We start from the raw sequence: 22736 nt of genomic DNA, 5'->3' as shown, positions 1-22736 counted from the left end.
GTGAGTTTTATTGCTTGATGCGACCCGGAACACTTGCCGGTGAGTTTTGTGTCAGATCGTTTTCCGCACATCACCTGCTATCGGAAGAGTCGTCGTCGCGCCCAGCCAGAAATCCCTAAGCCTTCATCTCTTCTCTCCCTTCTTCTTCTTCTTCTGCAAAATCCATTTACGAGTTCAGGTTTGAATTGAAGTTCCATTGTTGGGTTCCTTCTAATTTTGGATAATTCTATTATCTGGAATCCAGAAAAAGTTTAGATTTTTTTATTTTGTTATCTATGGTAGATTTTATCAGCTATTTTGGTAGAATTTTATTATCTAGCTATCTATGAAGTTCTGCGAAATTCAAATTTTTATTTCTATCTAAAATTCTGAGCTGCTTTTTTGTTTGGTATAATTTTAATATATGGGTATTCATAAAATTGTTCTTATTTTATTTATTTGATTTTATTTTTGGTGGTTAAGTTTGAAAGAGACAAGGAGAGGAGAGTAGCGGCTCATAGGAGAGTAGTGCTAAGAAAAGAAAGCCAAGTTGCTGAACATTGTAGAAGGCTTCGCACCATTGAGTTTTGGATCAATCAAGAGACCTCCAAGATGAGAAAAACTGTTGCATAGGTGTCCAATTTGCACAGGGTCAAGTACTTTGCTAATCTTATTATTTTTATTGAAAATTTGGTAGCAAAGTTTTCATGCCTGTTATGATGTTGTCATAGTAGTAGTTATTTGCATGCTGATCACATGTTTAGGGACAAATGATTTGCAATCTTTAGCATGAATGCATTGTTAATTGCCTTATATTTACTGCAAAATAAAAAATACAAGACAAAATAAAAAATACAAGGCAAAAATACAAAACTTACTTTTTTGTAAGATGGGCTTAACCAGTTTCATCCACCAAAGCCTGATTGATATGAAGAGTTCTATGCTTGGGTTATGAATTCAGCTACTAAGTCTTATGAAGCTGAAGTTTATATTTCTTCATTTTGCATTTAATAATTACTATTGAATTGGATTATGAAGCTGTTGTTGAATTGAATTGAAGTTTTGGGAATTTCTCTTTTTTTTATGTGGTATGGTTGTAAAGTACAAGTCACAAGTCTTAAGTAAAAAGTTATTATACTTCATTAGCTATGTGATTATTATAATTCGTTAGCTACATTTTAGATTTTCTTATTAAAACAATTGATTATTTGAACCTTGAATGTTTGGCCTAAAATTTGGAAAGTATTTATAATTGGCTTTGCATGATATATTTTTTTGTGTTAAGAAAAGAAAAAGAAACAAGAAAGGTAAAGGAAACTCTTAGAAGGTTTTGAATATAAAAAGTGATTGAGATGTTAGTGTTTGCATTCTCTTGCATTTGAAGACACTAATTTTGAATGTAAAAAGTGATTGAGATGTCAGTGTTTGCATTCCTTTATATTTGAAGACACAAATTCATCATCCTTTAGACCATAATGATAGAAAGAAAAAGGCTAATTCTGCTGACTGATATTGTGTACTAATTGAAATTGGTCATTGATTCTATTAAACTTGTCCCAAGTTGTATGCTTGAGGGAACTTTAGCGCAAAAGCTGATATAGTGTATTAATTTCAAATATACTCTAAAAAGGAACTTTTCATTAAAGATATTGGGTTAAGTAAATTTGTCATGCTTAATTTTAGGCATATACTATCATGCGATGGTTGAGTTATGTTCTACTATTCTAGGACCTTGTGGCATGGGGTTCTCACATGGTTATTGTTTTGTTATTATTATTATTATTATTATTATTATTATTATTATTATTATTATTATTATTATTATTATTATGTGTTTGCATTGTGTGAGGAAGAGGATAAGAGAGAGCAAAGGGTAACGAAAGTTTATGTCCAATAAATTAAGAAAATTTTAGTATATATGGTTCAATATGTTGGTGAACAATCATATAATAACATGGATTTAGGTGCTTAGTTAATATATGTTTTAATAATACAAAATGCAAGTTAAATTTGGTTTAGTGTAGATGACACATATGATAATGATAGAAACTCTGTTCAGGTGCTTCTCTATGTTTTTATCTTGTGTTTTGACATAAATTTTATTATGGAACTTTATAAGTGTAAAAACATAAAAAAAAGTCAAGTATATTTGTTATAAAACTTTTGGTGGAAATTGTGTTTTGTAGTGATTGTTTGACAATTGATACTTATATAAATTTAATGACTTTGTTTAATAAGTTGTGATTGAATTGTGATTAATTAGCCCAAGTTTATATATTGAATTGTTAATTTTTGATAATTTGTATTCTTGATTGGCTAGTTTTGAACTTTGAGAATAGATTCTTAAAGAATTAGTTAATTTTAACTTGTAAGTTCTAACTTAATTTTTACTCGGATGAAGATAGTGTTATGTGTTATTTTTTAATTTTAGTTTTCATTGTTTATATTTGTAGGGGTACAAAATTAATGACAACATGCTAGACATTATATTGACAGAAATATTCTAGAAAAGTCAAGAATTATAAATTCGATATGATACAATTTTATGTTAGAAAAAAGTTGTGTTTAGTTAAATTTGTAGAACTTATTTTATTGTAAAAGAATCTTAATGACATGTAAGATATTTTAATTATCTATATGATTATATATCATATAAATGTTGAGTTAGTGAAATTAGAAAATTAATTGATATATCAATTATTTAATTAAATTTTTTAAAATGAACTTTCTATTTTTTGTAACTAAAAGAAAGAAAATGTTAAAAAATCAAGTTACATTTTGTAAAATTTTATGATAGCAAAAATTAAATTGTCACAAAAAATATTTTGAAGATCAAAATTTGTTACAACTTTTGTAACAACTTCTGATTTTTTGTATCAGAAAAATTTATTACAAAATATCACTTTGAATTATAACAGTTCCATTTTTTGTTACAAAAACTTTTTGTAACGGGACATACTACAACAACCTCTTTTTTTGTTACAAAATCCTTTTGTTTCAAAATTTTATTTTTTTGTAACAATTATTTTTGTTACAAATATTATTTTTTCTTGTAGTGTATCTTGTGCAACTTATATTACTTATTGAAACTGAATAACCTTTTCTTCATTACTTCTGCGTAACCTTGAAATTTTAACAATTTATTGTACAATAAAAATCAAACTCATCTTTCTTGTACTCTATTTAACAATTTTATTTTAACAATTATTTTTACTTGCAGTTTTTAGCTTCCTCCAATCCTATAAAAATGTCTAAACATGGACCAACAATGCAAATTGAAACCACCATCAACACCACCACATATAACAATTAATTAAATAAGCACAAAATCAGTTGCTGCTATATGTGTTCTTATGATTTTAATGACCTCAGTAACTAGATCTAAGGCTACAATTTCATCATGAAGTGATGTGATTAAGAACCTAAAGCCTTGTGTGAGTTACTTGGAGAGTGGAAGTGGTAAACCACTAGGACCATGTTGCTCTGGCGTTAAAGCTCTTGCAGCTATTGTAGCAACCTCTGTTGATAAGAAAACTGCATGCTAATAAGAAATTTAAGCTAATTATTTCAAGGTCACAAGTACTATTTAAGTTCAGCATGTTAATACTCACTAGATGAATGAAAAGATAATATTTATCTTCAAGTGGTTCTTATTTAAATAACTTCCATCTTCTAATCCAAATCTATTTATCTTCATCACCTGCATATAAAACAACCTCATTGTTAACAACTTCATTGTTATCTAAAGCAAATAACTTAACAAAGCACAAAAACAAGTTTCAAGCTAATAAAAGAATTTGTTGATATGTTTGCAAAAGAGATATGTTACATACAGCAATGATTGAATAAATGCATAAACAAAAAAATAAGCATTCAAGCAATTCATCAAACACGTGCTATGCAAATCAGTAAAGCACTAATCGAGAGCATATCTACAAATCAAAACTGCGAAGAGAATTTAAATTTGTATACACGCATGTAAGAAAAAATCGAAGAAATTACATGAAGACTTTACCCCCAATTTCTGCTAACAAGGAAGAAAATCAAAACCTAAAATTACAAAAATAGAAGTAATAACAATTTGCAAAACAAAATATAAGTAATTAAAAGAAGAGAATGTGGATTTATATATAAACCTAATTTAACGAAGATGGAGAAGGAAAAACTTCACAGAGGACAACACGGTGGAGCAGGAAAAATCACATTGCAGATCCATTAATTGAAGTGAAACATTGATGGAGAAGATCGCAAATGGAAGAAAAGCGTTGATGGAGGAGCTTGCGGCCAGAGGAGAGCCTCGTGGATGAGATGGCAGATCTTATGTTGCGATGGAGTTTCTTCTTGATTTCTCACATTGCGATGGAGGTTCTATTAAATAGCACAATCTTTATTAATGAAATAGAATAATTTTTATATCAGTGAAGCAGAGCAGGTAATAGCGTTTAAAACCGCCAAAAGCACCAAAAAACCGCTGCTTTCTACAACCAAATTATGGCAGCCGTATAAACCGCTTTAATTTATAAATATAATGGCAGTTTTATAGAAACGCCATTATATTGCTGCCATTTTGTGCTCTTTTTTTTGTAGTGTAGTTAGTGAGAAGTATTAATCCGGAAAGATAAGCATCTCCAAGGCCTTAACTACTACTATATATTATCTCTTTAACAATATTTAAATGATTTTCTTTACTTTCTTGTTTTATACGCCTACAACAACAACAATTCTCTCTATTTTGCCTGATTAAGTCTAGCAAGATAACTATTGCTTGCTCAATCCAACAATCCTCGTGGGATCGACCCTCACTCACCTGAGGTTTTACTTGGACAACTCGGTGCACTTGCCGGTGAAGTTGTGCGAGTTCAAAATTCGCGCACCACAAACCTTGTTTTAAACTGGGAGAAATACCAATTTATGGTAACTGAGGGTATTGTTCTTGGTCATCGGATTTCAAACAAAGGAATAGAGGTTGATAAAGCTAAGGCTGGGGTAATTGAAAAATTACCACCACCCAACAAGTTGAATGCCAACCTCACATTTTCCGGACTAAAATCTAAGTATTTCCCCCGAACCATTGTAAGATAGTTCTTTGGATTCGGGTTCATACTTTGATCATGGTTCCTAATGATCCATGCATTGGCATAGAACTCTTGAACCATTAAGATTCTGACTTGTTGAATGGGATTGGTCAGAACTTCCCAACTTCTTCTTTGGATCTCATGTTGGATCTCCGGATACTCAATTTTCTTGAGCTTGAAAGGGACCTCAGGGATCACCTTCTTCTTGGCCACAACATCATAGAAGTGGTCTTGATGGGCTTTGGAGATGAATCTCTCCATCTCCCATGACTCGGAGGTGGAAGATTTTATCTTTCCTTTCCCTTTTCTAGAGGTTTCTCTGGTCTTAGGTGCCATAGGTGGTTATGAAAAAATAAAAAGCTATGCTTTTACCACACCAAACTTAGAATATTGCTCGCCCTCGAGCAAAAGAAGAAAGAAAAGAAGAAGAGGAAGAGAAAATATGGAGGAGAGGGTGAAGGATGTGTTTCGGCCAAGGAGGAGAAGAGAGGGTTGTGATGTGTAAAAATAAAGAGGGATGGAGAGGTATTTATAGTGAGGGGAGAGGGAGTAGGTTTGGCTATTTAGGGTGGGTTTAGGTGGGAAAGAAATTTTGAATTTTGAAGGTAGGTGGGGTTTATGGGAAAGAGTGGATGGATGTGAGTGGTGAAGAGGGGTAATTGGAAAGAGAGATTGAGGTGATTGGTGAAGGGTTTTTGGGGAAGAGTGTTTATGGGGAAGAGAGGATGAATGTGAAGAAGAAGATAGAAGGTGAGTTGAGGTAGGTGGGGATCCTGTGGGGTCCACAGATCCTGGGATGATCCTGTGTGGTTCACAGATCTTGAGGTATCAAGGATTTACATCCCTGCACCAATTAGGCATGTAAAATGCCTTTGCATACAATTCTGGCGTTTAAACGCCGAAGTGATGCTTATTTTGGGCGTTCAACGCCCAATTGCAGCATGTTTCTGGCGTTGAACGCCAGTTCCATGCTTGTTTCTGGTGTTCAGCACCAGCTTTCCTCAGGGTATATTCCTGGCGTTCAAATGCCAAGATGCTGCTTGTTTCTAGCGTTCAACGCCAGATCCATGCTCTGTTCTGGCATTGAACGCCAGCCAGATGCTCCTTACTGGCGTTTGAATGCTGGTAAGTCCTTCCTCCAGGGTGTGATTTTTCTTTTGCTGTTTTTTATTCTGTTTTTAATTTTAGTATTTTTTCTTTGTGACTCCACATGATCATGAACCTAATAAAACATTAAAGAACAATAAAAGAAAAATAAAATTAGATAAATAAAAATTGGGTTGCCTCCTAATAAGCGCTTCTTTAATGTCAATAGCTTGACAGTGGGCTCTCATGGAGCCACACAGGTAATCAGGTCAATGTTGTAGACTCCCAACACCAAACTTAGAGTTTGATGGTGGGGGCTTTGTTTAACTCTGTACTGAGAGAAGCTTTTCATGCTTCTTCTCCATGTATACAGAAGAACACCTTTGGGTCTTAAACACAAGGTAGTCCCCATTTAATTGAACGATTAATTCTCCTCTGTTAACATCTATCACAGCTCCTGCTGTGGCTAGAAAGTGTCTTCCAAGGATGATACATTCATCCTCCTGCTTCCTAGTGTCTAAGATTATGAAATCAGCAGGGATGTAAAGGCCTTCAACCTTTACCAACACGTCCTCTACCAATCCATAAGCCTGTCTTACTGACTTATCTGCCATTTGTAATGAGAATATGGCAGGTTGTACCTCAATGATCCATAGCTTTTCCATTACAGAGAGTGGCATAAGATTTATGCCTGACCCTAGGTCACACAGAACCTTCTCAAAGGTCATGGTGCCTATGGTACAGGGTATTAAGAATTTGCTAGGATCTTGTCTCTTTTGAGGTAAAGTTTGCTGAACCCATGTATCTAGTTCACTAATGAGCATGGGAGGTTTACCTTCCCAAGTCTCATTACCAAACAATTTGGCATTCAGCTTCATGATGGCTCCTAAATATTGAGCAACTTGCTCTCCAGTTACATCTTCATCCTCTTCAGAGGAAGAATAGTCATCAGAGCTCATGAATGGCAGAAGGAGGTTTAATGGGATCTTTATGGTCTCTATATGACCTTCAGATCCCTTTGGGTCCTCAGTAGGGAGCTCCTTCTTGCTTGAGAGACGTCCCATGAGGTCTTCCTCATTGGGATTCACGTCCTCTCCTTCCTCCCTAGGTTCGGCCATATTGATTATATCAATGGCCTTGCACTCTCTTTTTGGATTTTCTTCAGTATTGCTTCGGAGAGTACTATGAGGAGTTTCAGTGACTTTCTTACTCAGCTGGCCCACTTGTGCCTCCAAATTTCTAATGGAGGACCTTGTTTCACTCATGAAGCTTAAAGTGGCCTTAGACAGATCAGAGACTATATTTGCTAAGTTAGAGGTGCTTTGCTCAGAATTCTCTGTCTATTGCTGAGAAGATGATGGAAAAGGCTTGCCATTGCTAAACCTGTTTCTTTCACCATTATGAAAGCCTTGTTGAGGCTTTTGTTAATCCTTCCATGAGAAATTTGGATGATTTCTCCATGAAGAATTATAGGTGTTTCCATAAGGTTCACCCATGTAATTTACCTCTGCCATTGCAGGGTTTTCAGGATCATAAGCTTCTTCTTCAGAAGATGCTTCTTTAGTACTGTTGGATGCATTTTGCCATCCATTCAGACTTTGAGAAATCATGTTGACTTGCTGAGTCAACATTTTGTTCTGAGCCAATATGGCATTCAGAGCATCAATTTCAAGAAATCCCTTCCTCTGAGGTGTCCCATTATTCACGGAATTTCTCTCAGAAGTGTACATAAATTGGTTATTCGCAACCATTTCAATAAGTTCCTGAGCTTCTGCAGGCGTTTTCTTCAGGTGAATGGATCCACCTGCAGAGTGGTCCAGTGACATCTTAGAGAACTCAGACAGACCGTAATAGAATATATCTATCATGGTCCATTTTGAAAACATGTCAGAAGGACACTTTTTGGTCATCTTATTGAGGACTGTATGGAAGTTTTTATGGACGATTTTAGCGTTTATGGTGATTCTTTTAACCTTTGCTTAGATGGATTATCTAGAGTATTAGATAGATGTATTAATACAAACCTTGTATTGAATTTCGAAAAATGCCACTTTATGGTAAAGCAAGGGATTGTATTGGGACATGTGGTATCTAATAATGGCATTTCTGTAGACCCAGCAAAGGTGAACATTATTTCTAGTTTACCTTACCCCTCTTCTGTGAGGGAAGTCCGTTCGTTCCTTGGCCATGCAGGTTTCTACAGGAGATTTATTAAAGACTTTAGTAAGGTGGCACTTCCCTTATCCAGATTACTACAAAAGGATATTGAGTTCGAGTTCAGTGAGGATTGCAAACAAGCATTTGATAAGCTAAAGACTGCTCTAACTCAAGCTCCAATTGTGAGAGGACCCGACTGGAGCCAGCCATTTGAAATCATGTGCGATGCTTCCAACCATGCAGTAGGAGCAGCACTGGCTCAGCGTGAAGGTAAGAATCCTTTTGTTATTGCCTATGCGTCTAAGACTTTAGACACTGCCCAGTCCAATTATACTACTACTGAGAAAGAGCTACTTGCTATTGTTTTTGCTCTGGATAAATTACAGGCTTATTTACTTGGTACTAGAGTAGTAGTGTATTCGGACCATGCAGCTCTAAAGTATCTATTGGCTAAAAAGGAATCCAAACCAAGACTTATACGTTGGATACTGCTGTTACAAGAATTTGATTTAGAAATCAAGGATAGGAGTGGTAATCAAAATTTAGTAGCAGACTACTTGAGTCGCCTTGAACATATTAAGGATGATTCTACTCCTATAGATGATAATTTTCATTTTGACAACCTACAAGCAGTATCTGAGGTAGTCCTTGGTATGCACCTGTTGCTAATTATTTAGTTAGCCGCACATTTCTTCCACATTTTTCTAAACATCAAAGAGACAAGCTGAAAAGCGAGTCTAAATACTATATATGGGATGACCCATATTTATGGAGATGTGGCGCTGACCAGATAATTAGACGTTGTGTACCTCAATCAGAATTCCAGTCCATTTTAGAGGCCTGTCACTCATCTGAAAGTGGAGGACATTTTGGCCCTCAACGAACAACTAGAAAGAACTTAGACTGTGGATTCTGGTGGCCTACTCTTTTTAGAGATGCTGCCGAGTTTTGTAAATCTTGTCACCCATGCCAGAAATTTGGTAACATATCCAAGAGGGATGAGATGCCTCAACAATATATGCTTTTCTGTGAAATTTTTTATGTTTGGGGCATTGACTTCATGGGTCCATTTCCAAATTCTAGTGGATATTTTTATATATTGTTAGCTGTAGATTATGTTTCCAAATGGGTAGAAGCAATTCCTACCCACACTGATGATGCTAACACTGTTGTTTCCTTTGTGAGAAACCATATTATATGCCGCTTTGGATCACCAAGAGCGATCGTGAGCGATCAAGGCACCCATTTTTGTAACAGGAGACTAACAGGATTGATGAAGAAGCATGGGATAATCCATAAAGTTGCAACAGCTTACCATCCCCAAACTGATGGGCAAGCTGAGGTGTCAAATAGAGAAATTAAACGTATCTTGCAAAAGATAGTAAAGCCTCACAGAAAAGACTGGAGCACCAGACTACAAGATGCACTGTGGGCATATAGAACAACATACAAGACACCCATTGGGATGAGTCCCTTCCGCTTAGTTTATGGAAAAGCTTGTCATCTTCCAGTTGAAATCGAACACAGAGTCTTCTGGGCAGTTAAAGATTGCAACATAGAAATTGAGAAGGCCGGAGCTGAAAGGAAGTTGCAACTGCAGGAACTGGAGAACATTCGCCTAGAAGCTTATGAGAACTCCAGAATATATAAGGAAAAGATGAAAGTTGTGCATGATCAAAACATCAAGAAGAGAGAATTCCAACTTGGAGATTTTGTTCTCCTTTACAAATCTCGACTGAGGCTCATGCCCGGTAAGTTGAGTTCAAAATGGGAAGGTCCATACAGTGTAGAGAAGGCTGAACCATACGGAGTTTATCACCTAAGCCATCCTTCAAGCTCTGAACTTATTAAGGTTAATGGACATCGCCTGAAGCTGTACCATGGTGAGAAGGTGCAGAAAAGCAAGGAGCTTGAGATCTTCCAATTGGAAGATCCCCACATAGCAACAGATTGAGCTAGTGGAACGTCCAACTTACGGATGTTAAAGCAAAGTGCTTGGTGGGAGACAACCCACCGCAGTATGATCGTTCTTTTCTTCACTTTTAGTTTTTCTTCTTTAAATAACTCTTTTCTTTATTAGTGCTTTCGTGCTTTTTCAATTACATGTCTTTTTCTTTCTTAAAAAAAAAATTTTCACCGCGCGACGCGATCGCATTAGCGACGCGTTCGCGTGGCAGGGGGAGTAAAGAAAAATAAAAATGAACCGAAAGTTATGCAAGAGCAGCGCTGGAGTCGTGCCAAAGGCACAAATTATCCCACGCAACCGCGTCGCATGGAAATCATGGCCTCCCACGCGACCGCGTGTTCCACGCCGCCGCGTGCCCTGCATTTTTGACGTAAATGGGTGCACAATGCCATATTGTGCGAGAGTGGTGCTGGATTGGTGCTGGAAGCACAATCTTTGTCACGCGACCGCGTTGCCGACGCGGCCGCGACAATTATTTTCTGACGCACACTCACGCGATCGTGTGATCCTCGCGATCGCGTCACCCAATTTTGGCAATTAAAATGAATCGAATAGAGAGTTGTGCTGGAGCGAGGCTGCACTTGCGCCAGCAGCGCAACACGGGTCACGCGACCGCGTGACTGACGCGATCGCGACGTCTTACCTGACGCGCACCCACGCGAACGTGTGTCTTCCGCGGCCGCGTCACATGCGCCGCACAGCTCAACCCAATAGCCAAATTATCTTATCTTTCTCTCCTCCAAACCCTACTTTTTCTTTTCCCCCCTTCTTTCTTCTTTCTCCCTTCCCCCTTCTACCTCACCTTTCACTCTCTCTCTCTCTCCCCTCCATTAACAAGGTTTTACCTTCTTCTCTTTTCAATCATCCTTATTATATTATGTATATATATTATTATTTTTTTTCTTTTCTTTTCTTTTTATTTTCAAATCATTCTTTTTCTTTCTTCTTCTTCTTTTCTTTTTACATGGTGTTAGAAACCTTTTGAGTCATTATCTATCATTATATGCTTGTGGATTATTGCAAATTGTTTGACAATTATTTTTCTCCTTTTTAAGGGTTTGCTTGCATGTTTCTCTTCATATTTTCTATACCCTATTCACCATGCATGCTATATGTTTGTGAAAAAGCTCATGTGGCATTATGCACTTCTCTATGTTGCTATACTATTCAATGCTTGCTTTTCACAACTTTCCCTTGTTATTTTATTAATTAGATTTAATTGTCAATACAAACGTGATAGTTTGTTACAAATGGTAATCTAAACTGGACATTGTATGTTTGATATATGCTACTCATGCCCTTGCCTGCATGCCAATAAACCTCTTGCATTCCATTGTCCTACATGCACTTGCTATATTTCATTTAATGTGCTTTTCACATGTAATCCAGACCATGTGTTAATGCCATTTATCTTTATTGTGCATTGACTATCACTTACAATACCCTCTTCCTTGCTCTATCTCTTTAAATTTAATTTTCCTTCTCTTTCCCTCTTTCAGGATGGCCACCAAGAAAGGAAAAGAGAAAGCTACTTCCAAACCACCAGCAAGAAGAGGAACTAAAAGAGCATTAGTGGCAGAGCCTTCTTCAACCGTAGTCAAGCCCTCAACAAAAAGAGTTAAGAGGATAATAAAGGTTGACGACAAGGAGAAAGCCTTTCCAGCAAAGAACACTGCGCGATTTCCCAATCGCTACTGTGAGCAGATGTTCCCTATCCTAGCAGAAAGGAACTATAACAATGAATACCTTCTTATCCTCCCATCCAATATTGCCACCTTTGTTGAGCCGCAAATTGAGCGAAGACAATGGGGTTTCCTACGGAGACAACCAAGGCAGGTCAATCTTTCTTGGGTAGTTGAGTTCTACTCCAACTTCTACATACCAACCCTGCAGTCTGTTTATGTCCGGCAGAAGCAAGTCCCCATCACAGAAGAGGCCATTCAGCAAGTTCTGAGTCTTCCCCCTATTCCAGCAGGAATGGACGCTTTTCAAGAAGCCACCCTTCAACGCCAGAGATACCAATTTGACTAGGACTCCGTTCTCGGAGTCATCGCTTTACCTGGCAGCCGTTGGATCTACGGATACCACCGCAACCGCCCTAAGGGAATCTTGGCTTCCGGACTTACCTTGGAGGCTCGCGTATGGGCACAGATCATGTCCCATTACGTCTTTCCGAGCACTCATGAGTCCTCCTTCACTGCGGACATGGCTGTTCTACTATGGTGCATCCTTACAGACTAACCTCTGAATCTTTCAAGACACATCCGGAATGCTATGGAGCATGTACAAATCGCGGGCAACTTACCTTTCCCCGCCTTGGTCTCAAATCTTGTCTCAACAGCCGGAGTCTCCTTCAGAGCTGGGGACACCAAAGCCATGCTTCCACGGGATGATCAATATGTCTCTAACGGGAAATACCTCAGATTTTCAGCAGCCACTACAAGCCAGCCTACTGAGCCGGTTGAAGATATTCCTTCTTCAACACCACAAGCATCTACCACTGAGAAATTGCTCCAGCAGATACTTGAAAAGTTGGATCGGCATGAACAGAAAGCAAAGATGAGAGAGCGCCGTAACGAGCGCCGATTCAAACACCTCAAGGAGCTACTCAAGGGACGCTTCAGAGACTCAGACACCCCGGACTCCACTTCTTTTACCAGCACCGGGAGCCATGATGGTCCCGACTGTGGAGATACTACCACCAACCCACCCCTGTTCCTGACAGATGAAACCGAGGACGGTGCAAAGCCTTAAATGTGGGGAGGTCGGTCAGTACCTGACTTCTGGAGGTAAATTCTCTTCTCTGACACCAATAGTTAGGATATTTTAGTTAGATTTTTCTTTCTTTTATAGAAAAGAATAAATTGCATAGGTTAGGATAGTTGCATGCATGTTCTACTTGATTGAAAAGACAATAAGTTCTTTTAAAATTCTATCTTTGGAACAAAATTTCACTAATTTTTCAAAATTTTTATGATAAATCTGCTTGAGTTGTATTTGGAACATGATGTTTGAGCTAAAGAACACACAACCTGTGAAAGATTTAAGCCTTTATGTATGGTTACATTATTTAACCATAATTATTTTATTCTTGTGTGTTTACTTCTCTATGATTGTAATCTATATTTTGTTTTATCTTATATGTCCAATATTTATTATATTTACATGCTTGCACATGATTGAGGCCATTATTTGTTTAAACTCACTTATCCAAATCAAGCCTACCCTTTTCAATTACCCTTGTTAACCACTTTGAGCCTTTAAAACTGATGAGCGGATAATTTGTACGCTTTTTGGCATTGTTTTTAGTATGTTTTTGGTAGTTTTAGTTGAGTTTTTATTATATTTTTATTAGTTTTTAGTTAAAATTCACTTTTCTGGACTTTACTATGAGTTTGTGTGTTTTTCTGTGATTTCAGGTATTTTCTGGCTGAAATTGAGGGATCTGAGCAAAAATCTGATCCAGAGACTCAAAAGGACTGCAGATGCTGTTGGATTCTGACCTCCCTGCACTCGAAGTGGATTTTATGGAGCTACAGAAGCCCAATTGGCGCGCTCTCAACGGCGTTGGAAAGTAGACATCCTGGGCTTTCCAGCAATATATGATAGTCAATACTTTGCCCAAGATTTGATGGCCCAAACCGGCGTTCAAAGTCACCTCAAGAAATTCCAGCGTTAAACGCCGGAACTGGCACCTAAATGGGAGTTAAACGCCCAAACTGGCATAAAAGCTGGCGTTTAACTCCAAGAAGAGTCTCTACATGAAAATGCTTCATTGCTCAGCCCAAGCACACACCAAGTGGGCCCGGAAGTGGATTTTTATGTCATTTACTCATCTCTGTACACCCTAGGCTACTAGTTTTCTATAAGTAGGACCTTTTACTATTGTATTTTCATCTTGGTTCTTCTGGTTCCCTCTCTGGGGCCGAAACCAATGATCACTTTTGTTCTTATGTATTTTCAACGGTGGAGTTTCTACACACCATAGATTAAGGTGTGGAGCTCTGCTGTACCTCGAGTATTAATGCAATTACTATTGTTCTTCTATTCAATTCCGCTTGTTCTTTGTCCAAGATATCACTTGTTCTTCAACTTGATGAATGTGATGATCCGTGACACTCATCATCATTCTCACTTATGAACAAAGTGACTGACAACCACTTTTGTTCTACAAGCAACCAAGGCTCTAGTGAATATCTCTTGGATTCTTTAACCGGAATCTTCGTGGTATAGGCGAGAACTGATGGCGGCATTCAAGAGAATCCGAAAGGTCTAACCTTGTCTGTGGTATTCTGAGTAGGATTCAATGATTGAATGACTGTGACGTGCTTCAAACTCCTGAGGGCGGGGCGTTAGTGACAGACGCAAAAGAATCACTGGATTCTATTCCGGCCTGATTGAGAACCGACAGATGGATAGCCGTGCCGTGACAGGGTGCGTTGAACATTTCCAATGAGAGGATGGGAGGTAGCCACTGACAACGGTGAAACCCTTGCATAAGCTTGCCATGGAAAGGAGTAAGAAGGATTGGATGAAGACAGTAGGAAAGCAGAGAGACAGAAGGGAAGGCATCTTCATGCGCTTATCTGAAGTTCCTACCAATGAATTACATAAGTATCTCTATCTTTATCTTTATATTATATGCGTTCATCACCATTATACATTTGAGTTTGCCTGACTAAGATTTACAAGGTGACCATAGCTTGCTTCATACCAACAATCTCCGTGGGATCGACCCTTACTCACGTAAGGTATTACTTGGACGACCCAGTGCACTTGCTGGTTAGTTGTGCGAAGTTGTAGTGATCACAATTTCGCGCACCAAGTTTTTGGCGCCGTTGCCGGGGATTGTTTGTGTATGGACAACTGACGGTTCATCTTGTTGCTTAGATTAGGTATTATTTTTCTTCAGAGTTCTTAAGAATGAATTCTAGTGTTTCAAGGTGATGTTCTTATCATCACCAAAGCTGATTGATCATCATCAATTTAGCTCTTGAATGCAATGTCCTGCTGAAGCTTAGCCGTCCATGTCTAATTCCTTTAGACTAAAGCTTTAGACTAACATTGCATGATTCCTGGAATTCTCATTAAGAATTTTGATACCTTTATTTTCCTTTTCACTTAATTTTCGAAAAAAAAAAATTTACAAAATCATAAAAACCAAAAATATTTTATGTTTCTTGTTTGAGTCTAGTGTCTCATCTTAAGTTTGGTGTCAATTGCATGCATTCATTCATGTGTCTTAAGGATCTTCAAGTTGTTCTTGATGATTTCCTTGTTTTGATCTTTGAATTCTATTGACTTGAGTGTTTTGTTATTTCTCATGTGCATTCTTATTTTGTTAGTGTCAATAGTATACAAACTGCTAAGTTTGGTGTCTTGCATGCATTGTTATTTGATTTTAGTTGCATTTTGATTATAAAAAAATCCAAAAATATTTTTAATTTGTGTCTTCTCAAGTTAATAATACAGAGAATTGAAGATTCAGAACATACAGCAGAGGAATTGCACAGAAAAAGCTGGGCGTTCAAAACGCCCAATGAAGAAGGACAGACTGGCGTTTAAACGCCAGCCAGGGTACCTGGTTGGGCGTTTAACGCCCAAAAGGGTAGAGTTTTGGGCGTTAAACGCCAGAATGTGCACCATTCTGGGCGTTTAACGCCAGGATGGCACAAGAGGGAAGATTTTGTTTTCAAATCAATTTTTTTTTCAAGTTTTCAAAGTTTTTCAAAATCAAATCTTTTTCAAATCATATGTTTTCAATCAAATGTTTTCAAAATTAATTTCTTTCTTTTTTTTTAAGATACTTGCTATCAATTAATGATTTGATTCAACATCTCAAATATGTTGCCTTTTCTGTTGAGAAAGGTTTAATGTCTGAATCATATCTTTTCTTGTTAGGCAAGTCATTAATTTTTAAAAATCAAATCTTTTTAATTTGTTTTCAAAATCAAATCTTTTTAAAATGTTTTTCAAATCATATCTTCTCAATCACATCTTTTTAAAAAAACCAACCATATCTTCTTAACCACATCTTTTTCAAAATAGTTTTCAATCAAATCTTTTTGATTTCTAATTTCAAAATCTTTTTCAAAAATCACTTGATTTCTTTTCCACTTTCATTTTTTCGAAAATTAAGTAATGTTTTTCAAAAATGTTTCCAAAATCTTCCACTTAATTTTCGAAAATTACTTCCCTTCTTCTCACATCCTTCTGTTTATGGACTAACACTATCCCTTAATGCAAAATTCGAACTTCATCTTCTTTGATAAGTTCGAATTTTCTACTTCTGTCTTCTATTTCTCTTCTTCCTCTGACACCTCAAGGAATCTCTATACTGTGACATAGAGGATTCCATATTTTCTTGGTCTATTCTCTTTCATATGAGCAGGAACAAAGATAAAGGCATTCTTGTTGAAGCTGACCCTGAACCTGAAGGGACCTTGAAGCGAAAGCTAAGAGAAGCTAAGGCACAACTCTCTGTAGAGGACCTAACAGAAATCTTTAAACAAGAAGAACCCATGGCAGCCGAAAACAACAACAATGCCAACAATGCAAGGAAGGTGCTGGGTGACTTTACTGCACCTACTCCCAACTTTTATGGGAGAAGCATCTCTATCCCTGCCATTGGAGCAAACAACTTTGAGCTTAAGCCTCAATTAGTTTCTCTAATGCAACAGAATTGCAAGTTTCATGGACTTCCATTGGAAGATCCTCATCAGTTTTTAACTGAATTCTTGCAAATCTGTGACACTGTCAAGACTAATGGGGTTGACCCTGAGGTCTACAGACTTATGCTATTCCCTTTTGCTGTAAGAGATAGAGCTAGAATATGGTTGGACTCACAACCTAAAGATAGCCTGGACTCTTGGGAAAAGCTAGTCAATGCCTTCTTGGCAAAGTTCTTTCCACCTCAAAAACTGAGTAAGCTTAGAGTGGAAGTCCAAACCTTCAGACAGAAGGATGGAGAATCCCTCTATGAAGCCTGGGAAAGATACAAACAATTAATCAGAAAATGTCCTTCTGACATGCTTTCTGAATGGAGCATCATAGGTATTTTCTATGATGGTCTCTCTGAACTGTCCAAGATGTCTTTGGATAGCTCTGCTGGAGGATCTCTTCATTTGAAGAAGACGCCTACAGAAGCTCAAGAGCTAATTGAAATGGTTGCAAATAACCAATTCATGTACACTTCTGAAAGGAATCCTGTGAACAATGGGACAAATCAAAAGAAAGGAGTTCTTGAGATTGATGCTCTAAATGCCATTCTGGCTCAGAACAAAATATTGACTCAACAAGTCAATTTGATTTCTCAAAGTCTGTCTGGAATGCAAAATGCACCTGGCAGTACTAAGGAAGCTTCATCTGAGGAAGAAGCTTATGATCCTGAAAACCCTTCAATGGAAGAGGTGAATTACCTAGGAGAACCCTATGGAAACACCTATAATTCTTCATGGAGAAATCACCCAAATTTCTCATGGAAGAATCAAGAGAGACCTCAACAAGGTTTCAATAATAATAATGGTGGAAGAAACAGGTTTAGCAATAACAAGCCTTTTCCATCATCTTCTCAGCAACAGACAGAGAATTCTAAGCAGAACCCCTCTGACTTAGCAACCATGGTCTCTGATCTAATCAAAACCACTCAAAGTTTCATGACTGAAACAAGGTCCTCCATTAGGAATTTGGAGGCACAAGTGGGACAGCTGAGCAAGAAAGTTACTGAACTCCCTCCTAGTACTCTCCCAAGTAATACAGAAGAAAATCCAAAAGGAGAGTGCAAAGCCATAACCATGGCCGAATATGGAGAGGAAAGAGAGGAGGTGGACGCCACTGAGGAAGACCTCAATGGGCGTGCACCAACCTCCTCTGAGTTCTCTAATGAAGAACCATGGGAATCTGAGGCTCAAAATGAGACCATAGAGATTCCATTGGACTTACTTCTGCCTTTCATGAGCTCTGATGAGTATTCTTCCTCTGAAGAGGATGAGTATGTCACTGAAGAGCAAGTTGCTAAATACCTTGGAGCAATCATGAAGCTAAATGACAAGTTATTTGGAAATGAGACTTGGGAGGATGAACCTCCTTTGCTCACCAAAGAACTGGATGACTTGTCTAGGCAGAAATTACCTCAAAAGAGACAAGATCCTGGGAAGTTTTCCATACCTTGTACCATAGGCACCATGACCTTCAAGAAGGCTCTGTGTGACTTAGGGTCAAGTGTAAACCTCATGCCTCTCTCTGTAATGGAGAAGCTAGGGATCTTTGAGATACAAGCTGCAAGAATCTCACTAGAGATGGCAGACAACTCAAGAAAACAAGCTCATGGACTTGTAGAGAATGTTTTGGTAAAGGTTGAAGACCATTACATCCCTACTGATTTCATAGTCCTAGAGACTGGGAAGTGCATGGATGAAACCATCATCCTTGGCAGACCCTTCCTAGCCACAGCAAAGGCTGTGATTGATGTTGATGGAGGAGAGTTGATCATTCAAGTGAATGAAGAATCCTTGGTGTTTAAGGCTCAAGGATATCCCTCTATCATCATGGAGAGGAAGCATGAAGAGCTTCTCTCAAATCAGAGACAAACAGAGCCCTCACAGTCACACTCTAAGTTTGGTGTTGGGAGGCCACAACCAAACTCTAAGTTTGGTGTTGAACCCCCACATTCAAACTCTAAGTTTGGTGTTGGGAGGTTCCCACATTGCTCTGATCATTTGTGAGGCTCCATGAGAGCCATCTGTCAAGCTACTGACATTAAAGAAGCGCTTGTTGGGAGGCAACCTAATGATTATATTTTATATATTTTCTTTTGTTATTTTATGTTTTTTGTAGGTTGATGATCACAAGAAGTCACAAAATCAATGAAAAAAGCAAAAACAAAATGAAAAACAGGAAGAAAAATAGCACACCCTGGAGGAAGATGTTGCTGGCGTTCAAACGCCAGTAAGCCTAGCAGTTGGGCGTTTAACGCCCAGTCTGGCACCATTTTGGGCGTTTAACGCCAGAAAGGGGCACCAGACTGGCGTTAAACGCCAGAAAAGGGCAAGAACCTGGCGTTAAATGCCAGGAATGGGCACCAGCCCGGCGTTTAACGCCAGAAATAGCTCAAAACGTGATTTTGAGCAACATTTGGTGCAGGGATGACTTTTCCTTGACACCTAAGGATCTGTGGACCCCACAGGATCCCCACAAACCCCTCACCTATCAAATCCCATCTCTCTCTTCACCACTCACCTCCATAAAACCCCACTTACCTCACCATCCAAATTCAAACCACTACTTCTTCCCCTTTTGGCCTAACCACAAAGCCATCTCCCTCTCCTCCATTTCTTCTTCTTCTACTCTCTTCTTTCTTCTTTTGCTCGAGGACGAGCAAACCTTTTAAGTTTGGTGTGGTAAAAGCATTGCTCTTTGTTTTTTCATAACCATTTATGGCATCCAAAGCCGGTTCAACTGAGAAGGCATGACCTCAAGCCCATCACTAAGAAGAAGATGGAGCAAACAAGAGACCCCTCTCATCAAGAGATCCCTGAGATACCTCAAGGGATGCACTTTCCTCCACAAGACTATTGGGAGCAACTGAACACCTCCCTAGGAGAATTAAGTTCCAACATGGGACAACTAAGGGTGGAGCACCAAGAACACTCCATCATCCTCCATGAAATTAGAGAAGATCAAAGAATCATGAGAGAGGAGCAACAAAGACAAGGAAGAGACATTGAGGAGTTCAAGCACTCCATAGGATCTTCGAGAAGAAGAAAGAGCCGCCATCACTAAGGTGGACCCGTTCTTTAATCTCCTTGTCCTTTATTCTTCTGTTTTTCGAATTTTAGTGCTTTATGTTTATCCATGTTTGTGTCTTATGATCAGTAGTGTCTTAGTGTCTATGCCTTAAAGCTATGAATATGAATCCATCACCTTTCTTAAATGAAAACTGTTTTTATCACAAAAGAACAAGAAGTACAGGATTTCAAATTCATCTTTAAAACTAGCTTAATTAGTTTGATGTGGTGACAATACTTGTTGTTTTCTGAATGTATGCTTAAACAGTGCATATGTCTTTTGAATTTGTGGTTCATGAATGTTAAAATTGTTGGCTCTTGAAAGAATGATGAAAAAGGAGACATGTTACTGAGGATCTGAAAAATCATAAAAATGATTCTTGAAGCAAGAAAAAACAGTGAATACAAAAAAAAAAGAGAAAAAGAAGGAGAAAAACGAAAAAAAAAGGGAAAAAGAAAGAAAAAGAAAGAAATAAAGTTGTGATCCAAGGCAAAAAGAGTGTGCTTAAGAACCCTGGACACCTCTAATTGGGGACTTTAGCAAAGCTGAGTCACAATCTGAAAAGGTTCACCCAATTATGTGTCTGTGGCATGTATGTATCCGGTGGTAATACTGGAAGACAGAGTGCTTTGGGCCACGGCCAAGACTCAATAAGTAGCTGTGTTCAAGAATCATCATACTTAACTAGGAGAATCAATAACACTATCTGGATTCTGAGTTCCTAAAGAAGCCAATCATTCTGAATTTCAAAGGATAAAGTGAGATGCCAAAACTGTTCGGAGGCAAAAAGCTACTAGTCCCGCTCATCTAATTTGGAGCTTAGTTTCATTGATAATTTGGAGTCTATAGTATATTCTCTTCTTTTTATCTTATTTGATTTTCAGTTGCTTGAGGACAAGTAACAATTTAAGTTTGGTGTTGTGATGAGTGGATAATTTGTACGCTTTTTGGCATTGTTTTTAGTATGTTTTTGGTAGTTTTAGTTGAGTTTTTATTATATTTTTATTAGTTTTTAGTTAAAATTCACTTTTCTGGACTTTACTATGAGTTTGTGTATTTTTCTGTGATTTCAGGTATTTTCTGGCTGAAATTGAGGGATCTGAGCAAAAATCTGATCCAGAGACTCAAAAGGACTGCAGATGCTGTTGGATTCTGACCTCCCTGCACTCGAAGTGGATTTTCCGGAGCTACAGAAGCCCAATTGGCGCGCTCTCAACGGCGTTGGAAAGTAGACATCCTGGGCTTTCCATCAATATATGATAGTTCATACTTTGCCCAAGATTTGATGGCCCAAACCGGCGTTCAAAGTCACCTCATGAAATTCCAGCGTTAAACGCCGGAACTGGCACCTAAATGGGAGTTAAACGCCCAAACTGGCATAAAAGCTGGCGTTTAACTCCAAGAAGAGTCTCTACACGAAAATGCTTCATTGCTCAGCCCAAGCACACACCAAGTGGGCCCGGAAGTTGATTTTTATGTCATTTACTCATCTCTGTACACCCTAGGCTACTAGTTTTCTATAAGTAGGACCTTTTACTATTGTATTTTCATCTTGGTTCTTCTGGTTCCCTCTCTGGGGCCGAAACCAATGATCACTTTTGTTCTTATGTATTTTCAACGGTGGAGTTTCTACACACCATAGATTAAGGTGTGGAGCTCTGCTGTACCTCGAGTATTAATGCAATTACTATTGTTCTTCTATTCAATTCCGCTTGTTCTTTGTCCAAGATATCACTTGTTCTTCAACTTGATGAATGTGATGATCCGTGACACTCATCATCATTCTCACTTATGAACAAAGTGACTGACAACCACTTTTGTTCTACAAGCAACCAAGGCTCTAGTGAATATCTCTTGGATTCTTTAACCGGAATCTTCGTGGTATAGGCGAGAACTGATGGCGGCATTCAAGAGAATCCGGAAGGTCTAACCTTGTCTGTGGTATTCTGAGTAGGATTCAATGATTGAATGACTGTGACGTGCTTCAAACTCCTGAGGGCGGGGCGTTAGTGACAGACGCAAAAGAATCACTGGATTCTATTCCGGCCTGATTGAGAACCGACAGATGGATAGCCGTGCCGTGACAGGGTGCGTTGAACATTTCCAATGAGAGGATGGGAGGTAGCCACTGACAACGGTGAAACCCTTGCATAAGCTTGCCATGGAAAGGAGTAAGAAGGATTGGATGAAGACAGTAGGAAAGCAGAGAGACGGAAGGGAAGGCATTTTCATGCGCTTATCTGAAGTTCCTACCAATGAATTACATAAGTATCTCTATCTTTATCTTTATATTATATGCGTTCATCACCATTATACATTTGAGTTTGCCTGACTAAGATTTACAAGGTGACCATAGCTTGCTTCATACCAACAATCTCCGTGGGATCGACCCTTACTCACGTAAGGTATTACTTGGACGACCCAGTGCACTTGCTGGTTAGTTGTGCGAAGTTGTAGTGATCACAATTTCGCGCACCAAAAACCCCATTTGTTCTATATTTCACCACATTACTAACCTTAAGCTGAAAAACAATTGCATATCCCAAATTGAATCTTTGGTTAGCTTAAGATTGAATTGTGTATGCTAGTTAAGTATGGGAAATTGTGGGAACAAAAGTTGTTAAGGGAATGTGTCATGAAAATTTAAAGGAAATTTGGATACCCATTCATGTGAAACTATAAGAATA

General features: G+C 38.2%; 1 non-coding gene across 1 annotated transcript; it reads right to left on the bottom strand.

The window, feature by feature from the left end:
* Positions 1-17189: 17189 nt before the first annotated feature.
* On the bottom strand, positions 17190-17297 carry LOC130937469 (small nucleolar RNA R71). Its single transcript, XR_009068688.1, has one exon. It is a non-coding gene; the product is annotated as a small nucleolar RNA R71 (small nucleolar RNA).
* Between the last annotated feature and the right edge of the window lie 5439 nt (positions 17298-22736).

This window comes from Arachis stenosperma, chromosome 6 (assembly GCF_014773155.1).
Source record: "Arachis stenosperma cultivar V10309 chromosome 6, arast.V10309.gnm1.PFL2, whole genome shotgun sequence".
Taxonomy (NCBI): Eukaryota; Viridiplantae; Streptophyta; class Magnoliopsida; order Fabales; family Fabaceae; genus Arachis; species Arachis stenosperma.
This window is presented reverse-complemented; position numbering and strand designations above follow the sequence as displayed.